We start from the raw sequence: 13,446 nt of genomic DNA on the forward strand, positions 1-13,446 counted from the left end.
GTGTGTGTGTGTGTGTGTGTGTGTGTGTGTGTGTGTGTGTGTGTGTGTGTGTGTGTGTGTGTGTTGTTGAGACACCAGATCTTAGTCAACATTTTGAGTTAAATTGCACATTTATGTTTCTAACAGAGATAGAAAAGGCAAATTTGTTTTCATCCTGTGCCGATAAATGTAGGAAAGTTTAACATGTGCAATCTTGTTTACTTTATTTTGTCTCATGTTTTGCTTCGGTTTTATTTCAGTGTGATCCAAATATAACTGTGTCTCTATCAGATGAAAATCTAGGTTTTGCAGCCTTTTTTGACAAACCTTCAGCAATTTAATAAAAAATATACTAAATTGACTAAATGTCACAAATGAAAATGAGAGGAAAGAAGAAAATATCAGCATGAGAATATTTACCAATTTCCTGCAGCCCCAGGCTGAACCAAGCAGTTTGAACCAAAACTTTCCCACAAGATAAAACTTTTGCTTTTAGACACACTCACACTTATAATGTGTGTGTTATCTTCACAGAAAGGCTGCAGGTTTCGTCTCGGTTTTACTTTTATTTTGCATTTCATCTTTGGAGCATGAATTTTTCATGCAGCTTAATGTAATGATTGGTCTGCTCTATTGTTGGTATGTTTAACCTTGCTGTTGCATTAAGAAAGGCAAAAAAAATTCACTCCTTGAACTTTTTCACACAACAACTGAAACGTTATTTTATGAAGATTTTATGATGTAGAAACACAAAGTGGTGCACAACTGTGGAGTGGTGGTAAATGATACATGATTTTTTTTAGATTTTTTACTAAAGTTGCACATTTAGATGTTTATTTACCCTAAGACACCTAAATGAAATCCAGTCCAACTATTTGAAATGCATAGAAATACAAACTTGCAATCCCAAAGTCTATCAAATGGATAACAGAGAGATGAAAATTGTTTTAAATATTGTAATCACTGGCATTTTTCTCTCTAAAAATGCTGTGGAAAGGTTCAAACGCTGCCAGATTTAAGTTTAAATATCTAGTGCTTGTGTGGATAGAACATTGTTGTGCTGCAGAAAAATTAATGTTTCAAAAGCTTTTCTCAATTTTTGCACAAAAATATGTAAAAAAAAAAAATATCTGTGCAAATATAACAATCAGCTCTGCATAAAGATGTTTAACTCAGAGGCTGGTCTGCAGTCATTTTTGAATGCTTTAAATGAGAATCAGGACTAAATGTTTGTTCAGACGGATGTAAGAAAGTAAAAACCTCGTTATCATTCCTACAAACAGAGGATCTGATCTCCTTCAGTCCTCAGTTTCTACTTTATTTAGAAAATAACGACTCCAGATGTGCAGGCAAATATTGGTCAGCTGAAAGTAATGATTTATTGTGAATAATATCTTTTATGACACTTCTCGCATAACCCATCCCCCGTGTGATTTAAGCAGATTTCTTTAAAGCTTTCATTAGGTTTCAAAACTATTAAGACTCGTAGCTCATCTCTGAGACTGTGACCCCCTGCTGGGTAACGGCACTCTCGACTGGTTTAATTGTAGCTGGGAGCTATGAGCAAAGCTGAATCACACACACACACACACACACACATGCGCGCACACACACACACGCGCGCATATGAGCTCATCATTGTTGGTTTTTCCTGCAGCAGTGATGAATGACAGCAGTCCTAGTGTTGATGAGCCAACAGCCTTGCTGTGGTCCTGCTTTTAAAAAACAGATCTCATTAAGTTAAAAGTTTTGTGATTTTAGCTAAATAAACATTTTCAATGGACCAAACTAGAGTCCTAATTCAAGTTATTCACAGTAATTGCTCTCTACTACCTTTTATTTTTTTATTTACAGTAAATAACTTGGGAGTTGTTGCATTTTTTCACTACAAAAAGTGTTTTCCATGTTGAGAAAACAATCAATTTGTCAATTTATCTACATTTCCCATAAAGAATCACCACAGAAACCAGCTTAAGGATCAGGCTGCAGTTGATATATTGTCTTAAAGCCCGTTGAAACACTAACAAACTGCTCCACATACTGTAGGCTTAACCTCTGTGACCTCGTGTGCTTAGTCAGGTTGTGGGCGTTTGCTGCGACGCATAGCTGACTCCTGAGCTGCCCCACCTCGTATGGCAGCTGTGCCTCGTCAGCTCCGCTGGGTTAAGAGCTGCTTACTGGGAGAGAAGCCCCTCTCGGTTCAGAAAGATGTTTTTCATGACTGGTTGTGTGCAGGCAGAGGATGGAGCTGGCAAAAAGCCTTTGCGCCCAATTAGAGATGCACAAGTTGAGTCTTAAAACTGAAAGCTCTGTGGGAATATTTTCACATCTTCTGATTTGGTTCTTTAAACTTTTTTTTTAATTTTTTTTTAGCTCTTGAGTTGATAGACGTAAACATCAGCTGAGTGAGTGTGGCGGGTCGCTGCTTTTTCACCGCAGGAAGCAGTGAGCCTTGTAGAAAACCTGAGGTGAATGAGAGGAAGTATTACACAATAGGAAGTGCCACGTGCTTTCTGAAAGTCTGTTTGCTCTGTAAGGACTTAGAAACTCTTTAATTAGCTCCATATCTATGATGCAGGCTGTAAAACGTACCACTCCTGCTAGCTTAGTGCAGAACTTCCTGGTTATATTTCCTTGTTCTGATTTTTCTGCACTTAAGTGAAAAGCGAAAAGGCATCTGCTGAGTTTTTTTTTGGTGTTTAGAAATAAAACGACTTTAGATCTTGTGTTATTTCTGTTTTTAAGACTTTTATTTCATCTTCTTGGTTGAGTTTAATGTTTTGGCCTCTCTTTCAGAGGCTGACCTCTGCTGGAAGGACTGTCCACCCAGGGGCCACCTCCCAGGCCAGGCTTCCCTGCTCCTGCATAACTCCACTGCTGGTAAGTCCCTCCGCTGATCCCCCCTCTCCTCTTTCTGTCACACTGACTTTAATATCGCCTTGCAAAGGTTTTATACTCTTTAAACCTTCTTGCATTTGTTTTCAACCATTTTTAAGGGGATTTAATGAATAAAAATAAAAAACAAGCCATGAAAGTAAAAATAAGACAAATATATAGCATTCTTAAAAAAGTACCTTATTTATAAGCTGATTAAGAGTGGCCTTAAATGCATGAAAAGAAACCATTTCCTTCAGCTTTAAGTCTTCCTGCAGTTGATTCCAATTTGACAGAGCAGCAAATTGTAAGGATTTTTTGAACCTTATTGAATATCAGACACAGTTAATAAATTTATTAATGCAAGTTGTTCATAATTGAGAAGGAAAATGATTCAGTCTAAAAAACATAGAGTGTAGTATACATCTAACTGATCACACTCGGTATGTCTGTGCGTCCTTAAAACTCTTAAAATGTCCTAAATATGTTCATAACAGCTCCTAAAAACATTTAATCTCGGATATTCTATGTAGGATTTTTCTCGCTGGACCTTTTTATAAGGTAAAAGTTTGAGTCGTGACTTGAAGCAGTTGAGGCTACCGTTAACTGCTAATATACCCTTGCTAGCTAACTGGCTAGCCAAAAAGAGCCACAGCTACCACTATCTGCTAATATACCCTTGCTAGCTAACTAGCTAGCCAAAAAGAGCCACAGCTACCACTATCTGCTAATATACCCTTGCTAGCTAACTAGCTAGCCAAAAAGAGCCACAGCTACCACTATCTGCTAATATACCCTTGCTAGCTAACTAGCTAGCCAAAAAGAGCCACAGCTACCGCTACCGTTTCTCTCAAAGCAGCATTTAGTGCAACACGAACTCAGAAGTAACAGGTTTTGTGGATTTTATATACTATTGTCAAGCACCAGTCTTTCCTATTAAAGAACTTCATACATGTGTCTAAATCATCTTTTGTACGTTTCTGTTGTGATGTAGCTCTTAAATTTTAGTTTGTGAAACATCAGCTTTCATCTGTTCATGCATTAATAATTTCTACCTGAAAGAACTTCTCTGTTGTTTCCATGTATGCATTTTATTAGTAAATGCAAATTTTTACCGATAAACTATTTCTGTGCTGTTATCTTGTATAAATCTACTTTTATTTGTTTGTGAAGCTGTTTATAACCAAACACGCAGCTCTGTCGCGTCCTGATTTGAATAGACCGCATTGCGTAAATGATTGTGTGTTTATTCCTGCTTTTTCCCCTCCCTATTGTTCCAAACAGCTTAGCTCATGGAGCATGTGGTGGCTATGAATGAATAGGAGATTTTGTTTAAAGTTGACCTGGTTATTATTTTAGTTTATTCTTTTTCCCAGTCAGAGATTTCCACTCTGACGTCAGCTCAGAGTAGTTTAGGTTTTGGTTATGGTTGCCTCACAACAGCGTCGGAAATCGACGTCATTTGGTTTGGCTTGATTTGCTGCAGAAGTTGAAGACGTTCAGATTCAAGTAATTTCATGAGAAGAAATCACGTTTGAGTGGGAAGTTGTTCCCTGTCCTTCACAGTATCACATAGAAATACATAGGCAGATTCACCTGTTTCCCATTAAATATCCCTTTAGCACCACCTCATAATGCTACATGTTCAGATGTTTGATCAACAAGTATTCATTTATGATACTTTTTGTTTTTAGGTGCTCAGCATTCAAAGCCTCATAAGCACAAATACTGCTCTTGATAAACATTCTCATTTCTATTGTGATTTTTTCTGCACACAGTAACTGAATTTAATCATATTTCTAATTTATTGATATCTATTAATCTCACTATAGAAAATAGTAAAGCTAATAGACACAACAATATGGACAGTTTTAGGAGTTTTTAAACATTTTGAATTGGAAATTATTGTGAAAATGATAAATCAAAAATTCTTTAAGAAATTTAATTAAGATAAATAACTCGTCTATCAATTTATTTATTCTATTATTCAACAATGTTGTCCATCCAGTAACGCTACTTTCCTTTCGTCCTGACTGGCTACCTTAATTTACTGTATCCCTGACTAACTTTTTTTTTTTAAACTTTTTTTTTAAATCACTTCATGGATTTTATTTTATTATTTAATACAATATTTTATTACTCATGGATTTTATTTTAAATAATAAAATAAAATCCATGAGCGATTTTATTTTATTTTTATTTTTTTTACTTTTTGCCTCCTAGCTTTTGATTCAGCCCACCAAACACTTAAACATTTTGCAGTAAAACAGTTCCACAAAGCTCTATTTTAGGTCAGACACTTTTTAAAAAAAATTTAATTTTTGTTTTTTTTAAACTGAATTTGCTTTAATATTTAATTCCTTGTTTTTGGACTTTTATGAAATGAAGGTATTATTGATCACTCACTGTGATTTAAAGGGGGTGTATTTTTCAGTATTATACACTTTAACAGATGTAAATTTGTACAACTTTCCCCCCAAAATAGTAAAATGGTTCTTACTTAACAAAATGAACAGTTATTACTTGTTTTTTATTCATTTTAAAGCACTTTCTGTTGTCCTTGTTGTTTAAAAGTCCTTAATAAATAAACACGCAGGTATTAATTGATAAAAATATAACCTTAAATTGTGGACTGGGACATTGTTTCACACTAGTATGAATTAATAACTTAAACAAGGAGGCAACAGCGTCTGAGTTAAATTACAACCTGGGTTATCTAAACAGCATCACCTTATCTCATTGAAGTTTGAAGTTTTTCATGATTATCAGCACAGATACAGGCATTATGCAAGGTAGCCTTTGGTGTGTTTATGCTTATTATGGGCTTAATGTGCTGCAGTGTGGGAGTGTGTGTAAAGCCGGCTGAGGAAAGGAAATGTATTGTTGACCATAAAAAGGAGTTGAGTAATGTAGGTGCTCCCAGCTTCCTGTTTCCCCATCAAGGCCAACATGTTTATGTAGCCAGAGAGCAAAAGGTCACAGTTGACCCAAAAGTACTGCTCCATGTCGGTGTGCTGGGAAAAAAAATTATAGGACTTATTTTTTATGAGTAATATTTGTCTGTTTTGATGCTTCCCATCAGTTTTCATTTCTGCACTGAAACATGATTCCAACTTTTTTTCATGTCAGAACTAAAAATTTAACTAGAACTTTTTACAGGTTTTTTTAATAAAACATGAACAAACATTTACAAAACATTCATGGCAGCCAAGCGTTGCTATGGTGACCAAGCTTTGAAAGTGGAGCCTGGAAAACGGTAGCGAAGGAAGGAGGGAAGAATGGATGAACAAATAGATAGATAAAATAATGAATGGATGGATGGACAAACAGACGAATGATTGGATGGATGAATAAATGGACAAACAGATGAACAGTTGGATGATGAATGAATGTGTGAACGGACAGATGGCTGGATGAATATTTGGATACCTGGATGAATGAATAAATGAACAGAGATATGGATGAATAAGTGGACAAACGGATGAATGGTTGAATGAATATGTGGGCGAACAATTGGATGGATGAATGAGTGTGTGAACGGACAGATGCCTGGATGAATAATTGGATACCTGGATGAATGAATAAATGAAGAGACGGATGGATGAATAAATGGACGGACAGATGGATGGATGAATAAATGAACAGATAGATGTATAAGTGGATGGACAGTTGGATGGATGAATGTGTAGGTAGACAAATGGGTGGATGAATGAGTGAATAGGCTTCACAGGGATTGGTGGACTGACTAATTGGTGGTTGAATGAATTTGTGAACAGGTACGCAGACTGGATGGATGGATGGATGGATGGACAAAGTGAAAGAGCAGGAAAATACTTAGTTTCCCAGCCTGTGTAGGAACTCAGTCCAAACCCATCCTGTCATGTCTCTGTTTGCATGTCTCCCCATCCTTGTTGTATTTTCCCTCTTTGTCTCCTTGGAAATTGTTACCATGACACACAGCCGCCATCTGATTGGCCAATGCCGACTCCTGGAACGCTGCAGCGTTCTGACAGCGACGCCTCAGGTGCTGCTCGGCTGACACACTCAGTCAGTGTTCGCCTGTGTGTGACCTGGCGTGGTGCGTGTCCGTGGCTTTATAGGCTAATGACGAGCTCAGACCCATTCACTGAAACGGCCCGGATGAATGGAGAGCTGTTTGACGGAGCGCGACCCTGTGGCGGTACACACGGAGCAGATAGGTGGTGCATTATGCATGGAGGATGGAGCTTAGTTAATGCAGCAGCCTGTGTGAATAGATGCAGGCTGGATTAGGTTTGTAAGCCAAAGGGGAGGCGTGGACGGTGTCGAGGTGACGCTTTTCTTCGTCTGTGTATCTGGGTCAACACTGCCTCCAGCTGGTGAAAACCTGAACTGCTTTTTCTGAGAAAAAATAATTAGATTTTTATTTTCAAATAATTCTGTCCTAGTCATTGACGGTGTTAAAAAAAATAGGATGGGAGATATGAAAAGGAGAAAATGTAGTCATTAAAGCATAATAAAACGTTGCAGATCTTGACTCAGCAGATGGGGTCCACACTGTAATCTGAGACGATACGTCTGAGTGCATGTAATATGTAGAGTGGCTTGTTATGTCAGCTAAAAGCTCCTAGCGTCTCCTCGCTAATCAATTATTTATGCCACTGGGGGATTGACACCGTGTAACTTCCTGTCCAGGTTTCTGGAAGAAGCTCGCAGGCTGCCAGTCATTCCTACAGCAGGAACACTGTTAGAGGCTGAAATACCCTCGAAAAAGGTCAAAAACGTGTTAAAATTTAATATGCAGGATGTTGTGTGTTAGTTATCCTGAAATGGCTCAATGTGAGCTCTGGATGGAGTTCAGGGACGATGCATCATGACTTGACCTTTAAATAAAAGGTCAGAACAGGGTTACTATACAAAAGTATTTTCTTTCTGTAGACAAATATTAATTTTTTTTTACATACGCCAAATAAAAAATGCACTTTTTTTTCCACTACCTGAAGTTAAATTGGACAAATCTTCTCTTGTTTTAGGTCAGTTAGAATTACTAAAAACATTTCTATTTGCTAAATACCACAATAATGATAGAATTTATCAGAGATTTATTTCTGATAAATTATTTCAGTGCCGAATCAAAACATGTGACAAAGAAACTTTGTTGTAGAAATGGAAATAATGAATGTTTTGTTTTCTGTGGCTGGATAAACAACTTATTATCAACTGGTTGCTGTAAAACCAAAGCAGGAAGACTGTAACAATAATTAGTTATTTGCTTTTATATCAACAAGTCATATTGTTACTAAATTCACCAATTTTATTGCATGTTTTCCTGATATCAAGCAGCCCTAATCTCAGTAATCGTATGTGATTCCCTCCTTTCCTCAATCTTGGTTTCCTCAGGTTTCCTCAATCGCCTTTTCCTCCTTAGGCTACATATGTAAAGCCAATAATTTGTTGTAAACTGTGGTATTTATGGAGGAAACAATTAATTTGTTATTGAAATAATTGTCAATTAATTTAGTAATTGTTTGTTCTGTAGCTAGAGTTAAAAGATTGCGGAAAGAACACACTCAGAGGATTAATCAAAACTGCACAAAAATGTACATTTTGCATTTAAAATAATAAGTCTTTAAATATGTAAGTGGCATTGTTTTACCCTCACCCTATTATAATTCTGCAAAACAAAAAAATCCTATTAATCACCTTTTGCTATTCAATTATTAATCTGTTAATCCAAAAGATAATCAACAGATAAGCCCTACGCTGTGTTCATGTTAAGTCGAGGAGAAAAGCCTCAGCTTTTCTCATGTTAGAAATATTTTTATTCCATCTTAGTCAGGAAACTGTTTATTTACTGATTCACAGAAGGGACTGAATTATTTATGTTTTTCTAATATTGTGTAAAAAGTTCTTAGATGAAAAATCTGCTGAATATGCCAGTTTTTTTAAATCCAATTGATCGTCAGAAAAATCAATAACTAAAATAATTGTTTGTTGCAGCCTGGTAGACCTTGTATGTGCCAGGAAAAAAAAAAACACTTTGAGTTCTGGAAATTTCTCCTGGATAAGTATAAAATTTGAATGTGAAAGGTAACTTTGTTATAAGTTTTTAATTTTTATTTTGTCTTTATTTGTTGGTGGGTATTTAGAAAAAGGTCTATGAAGTCGCCAATGATCTGGGTTTGTGTTTGGGAGTGGTTCCTGTCTTTGCAGTTCCCATCCTCCAGATGGCGCCAGTGTCCAACTTAAATGCAGTGACATCTCAATCTGCTCTCCATCACTTCAAAACCGTCTCCGTGCCCCACCCAAAATCCTGCTTGAGTAAAAACTAAAGTAAAAAACAAACATCCAACATAATCTTCATTAATTTTCCCTGAGACTTAATCATAAACTTCGTATAATTCTGATTCGAGTTGCGGTGCAGAGGTTCTGTGATGTTGGTGATTCACAGTCAGAAGGTCAGTCTAGTAACGATGGCTCGGGGCTGATTGTGCAGAAGAATGGGAGATGTGTGTGAATGGGTTGAGGAGGCAGCCGCCTGAGGGACGCTGCGCTCAGGAGGGCCTCAGTGAGTCGATGCGCCTTCCTTAATGACTTCCCAGAAAGGAGTCAGAGGACTCTCAAGGACAGGGCGAGGAGGGGCTTCGTCTAGAACCAGACGCTCGACTAAAGGAGCAGGAAACTTCATAGAATCACCACAACAGTCAACACAGAACAAGATATTTAATTTGTCTGATTGCAGAAGCTTGTAGTGTTCTGTGAATCCATTGATCTGAGTTTTAACCATCCACCCTGTCAGCAGCTTCCTGCGTGTGTTTTTTTAACGTGGTAAAGTGTTGGAGAGGCGCTAAGAGCCTCTCTCATTGAGCTCAGTTTCAATAGAGCCGGCGCTTTCGCAGACTTGTGTATTCGGCTGTTTCCATGGTTTCCATCTTTCATCAGGTGCCGTCCCATAAAAAAGGGAACAGGCGAAAGCTGAAGATGAGGCGCTCCGGCTTTCATCCTCCCGTCTGATCCGCCTCAGCCGGGTTCTTGTGCCCATTTATTCTTTCCTGTGACTCGGTTCACGGTGGCGGCGGCGGTGATGTGGCGCTGGAGGGATATTTTTAGCTGCCAGTGAAGTCATCGGAGTAAGATGACACAGCTGACGCCGGATGTCACCTCCAGATTAGTTGATGCCGCTCACGTCTGCAGGGAACTGTCTGGGTGGAAGATTGAGAGCAGAGCGCTTCGGGGTTCAGACACGGAAAAATCCAGAGTTTCATTCAAGGAATTATAGTCTGGATTAAAACACAGAGTTGGAAAAATGCTATTATATCCATCCATTTTAACAGTTTCTAAATTATCCATCCATCTGCTCATCCAACCGTCCGTCCATCAATCTGCTCATCCAACCGTCCGTCCATCAATCTGCTCATCCAACCGTCCATCCATCAATCTGTTCATCCAACCGTCCGTCCATTAAATATTCTCCACATTGTACCAGACTTCAGATTATTTACATTTAAACACTTCATGTACTTATAACTGATATATTTATTTTTAACATGCCTCGTCATGTAGCTCTGTGAATTTAAAATCAGCTGCACTTTTATTTTGACTTTTTTTATTCCCATGTATTTTACAGATTCTTTCAGTTCAGTGTTTTTATTGTTGTTTTTTTTGTTTTGTGGTTCATTGTTGCCCTTTGGAGATCATTGTTGTTAAAATCTTTTATTGAACGATCACTCTTTCATTCATTATTCCTTCTTTACCATCTAAATTTTGGTTCCATATTTAAAGGTTTATTAATAAAGTACTTTTATTCGGGAAAAGCATGAACTTCTGCGGTGAAAAATATGTGGGGACTCTTCAGTTTGTTTACGGGAGTGCAGAGGCGTGGCCATGAAGAAATCAACCACATAAACAAATAGAGACCCCCTCGTAAACCCCGTTCTGCTGCCTCTCCTTTTGCCCTCGGAGCCATGTTTGGTCAGCTGGGGAAGGGGTGAGGAGAAACGGTGTCCGGTGGGGGTCTGTTGGGGGTGTTGGCTCTATTCAGGAAGTGCTCCTCCATTTTCTGCCTGTCGAATCAGGGCAGCGTCAGAACAGCGAGCTCCGGCGGGTCCGGGGTCCGGCCGACTGGACTAATGCGATGTGGCGTGTCACCCGGGGAATCTAGGTCAAGTTTAAAGCCGCCCCGCCTCTGCCGCAGTGCAACGCCCCTCGAACCCCTCCCCCGCCCACCCATTTAAAAAAATGTATTTCTCCCTTGCATCTTCACCTCACTTCACCTGCATCAGGGTTAAATAATTCATTCATTCAAGCAGCAGCAGCAGCAGCAGCAATGGAGTTCTTCCTACACTAAAACCGATTCCCTCCGCCGGTCCACAGCGGCTCCCGCGTGACGCCCCAGGCTCGCTGTGACTGGAAGAAGGGAGGGCGTTGTTGTGGTTTTTCTTCCCCCCTCCTCCATAGTAAGGCAGCAGGGCACGTGTATCCTCATGCTGCAGCTGAGTAGTGGAATGTCAGCAGTATCCCTGGCTGGATTCAGACAGCCTGCCGCAGTGCTCGGTGTCAGCTGCTGCTAAGGGATGGTGGGTGGGGGGGTTGGGTGCAGTCTGGGAAGGGGAAGACGTTTAAAATTAGTGCCATGTAGGGGTCAGACTGCTGCATGGGCGTGGCTCGGAGCAACTCCACATACTAAATGTATTTATTTAGTAGCTGGTAATATAACTGGGTGAGTTGCTTTACTACTTTTAATTATTTAAATCAGACTTCTGCTGAGCTGCACAGAAAAATCCGCTCACATTAAATCACCTCTGGAATTAAATATTCCTGACTTAATCCCCCCCTCCTCCTCCGTTTTTTTTTTTTTTTTTGGCACATTACCTCATCTGTATTAATGTATTCCTGTGTTCCGACTTCCTACTACTACTGTACTCACTCCTCACCCCGCTGCTCGCCGCCGATTGGCTGCTGCCGTGTTTTTCAATGGCTCCAAATTTTTTTTGACTCCATGGATACAGCGAGCTGTCGGGTAGATTGGCTCTGTCCAATAGGAGGGCTGCGCGGGCTCCGGCTCGTCTCATTCTGCTCCTGGCCGCCCTCGCTCTCTGCGAGCACGCGATGCACAGTGGGGGGGTTCAAAACAACAACAAGGCTGTCGCCGGGCGCCGTGTCCCTGGGATGCTGAGGGACGACGCCCCTTGATTTATCCCAAAAAAAAAAAAAAAAGCAACTTAGTTTGGATTAATTGTCAGAAATAGACTGGTTGTTGATTTTAGAAATACATTAAAACATGTAAATAAACAAATGCATTCTTTTTTTAATTTAAGGAAATAAACATTTTATTGCCTAAAATGCAATAACATACGATTCCTTAGCCATTAGTAGCAAAAGAAGGCATCTGCAGCCAGAAAAAATACTCTAAGGCTAATTTTTTTTTGGATTAACCAGTTAATAACTGGATAGTAAAAAGTGCACAATTTGAACTGGGTGAAGGTGAAACTATGCTACTTGAGTTCTGGGTAGAACGTGCATATAAAGTTTTCTTTTATTAATATTTCAGTTGAAAAATGTATATATTTCCTGTACAGTTTTGGTTTAATTACTTCTCTGAGTATGTTGTTTCATCAAATTGACATTTTTAAAATCTCTACTCTCCAGTTAATGTTTGATCAACTACTAAATTAGATTGTTTCAGTAATCGATTAATCATGAATAATCCAATCAATCAGTCTTGTTTCTTTCATCATAAAGTTTGCATAAACTACAAAGTCGTTTATTAGTCTTTACTTTTGTAACTTAAAATTCAACCAGAGAATCATTTTTGAGAATGAAAGACTGTGAAATGTCCCAATTTAGTCTGAAGATTCTCTTTTAGACTCAAAAAAACAGCCACTCAAATCCCTGTCCTTAAATGACCTAATTTCAAATGGCGCAGGGGAGCGGCGGAGCCGGGTGCTACCAGGCTGGCGGTGCCCCCCGCCGCAGCCGGCTGGCAGAGCGACCGGAGTCTGAGCTCCAGTCAGCCGGCGGCGGCAGAGAGGTGGCAGCAGAGCACCACAGGAAGGATGGCATCACTGCGTAGGGCGAGGTCTGTGACAGCTCTCTTCTGAGGCTGCATCAGGTGCTGCTTTCTGACAGCCGGTGAGGTGCCGGCGTGACGGCACAGTCAGACATTCAGGTCACATTAGTGGAAGGTAAACGGGACGGGGCAGGTGGGTCTCTGCAGGTGGTCTCAAAATTTTGAGGAGGAAGCAGTCCAAGTAACGTGTTGATGTAGAGGAAGATAAAATGGCTTTCAAAGTATTTATTAAACTACAAAACACTTGTTAGTAGTTGATTGTGTTTTGAAAAAAAATCTAGAGTTGAAGGAGATTTGATATGTAAAATTCAAGTTTTGCACATTTTTGTGATTCCATTTTGGTCTCAATTGCTTCTAAAAACATTCAATAATTTTTTTGACAATAAGTTAAATGTTTTTAGGTGTCTGGAAAATAAGCCCCTTCAAAAACCTCCTGATTGTTCAGTCACATTGCGCCGTTACCTAGCAACCCAAGACGAACTCCAGCAGGTTTGGTCAGCTGGTTTCACCAGTACAATGGCTGCTGGAAAACATTATTATAATGT

At 39.3% G+C, this 13,446-nt stretch overlaps 1 protein-coding gene across 1 annotated transcript in view; it reads left to right on the forward strand.

Annotated features, from left to right (window-relative positions):
* The window catches only part of fam49bb (family with sequence similarity 49 member Bb), a 53,580-nt gene that overhangs the window by 9,780 nt on the left and 30,354 nt on the right, over positions 1–13,446 (forward strand). Inside the window, exon 2 of the mRNA XM_007569098.2 lies at positions 2,776–2,859. The gene's annotated coding sequence lies outside the window, so the exon portion shown is untranslated. The remainder of the gene's footprint in view (positions 1–2,775; positions 2,860–13,446) is intronic.

The sequence above is a fragment of the Poecilia formosa genome, unplaced genomic scaffold, assembly GCF_000485575.1.
Source record: "Poecilia formosa unplaced genomic scaffold, Poecilia_formosa-5.1.2 Scaffold236, whole genome shotgun sequence".
NCBI lineage: Eukaryota > Metazoa > Chordata > Actinopteri > Cyprinodontiformes > Poeciliidae > Poecilia > Poecilia formosa.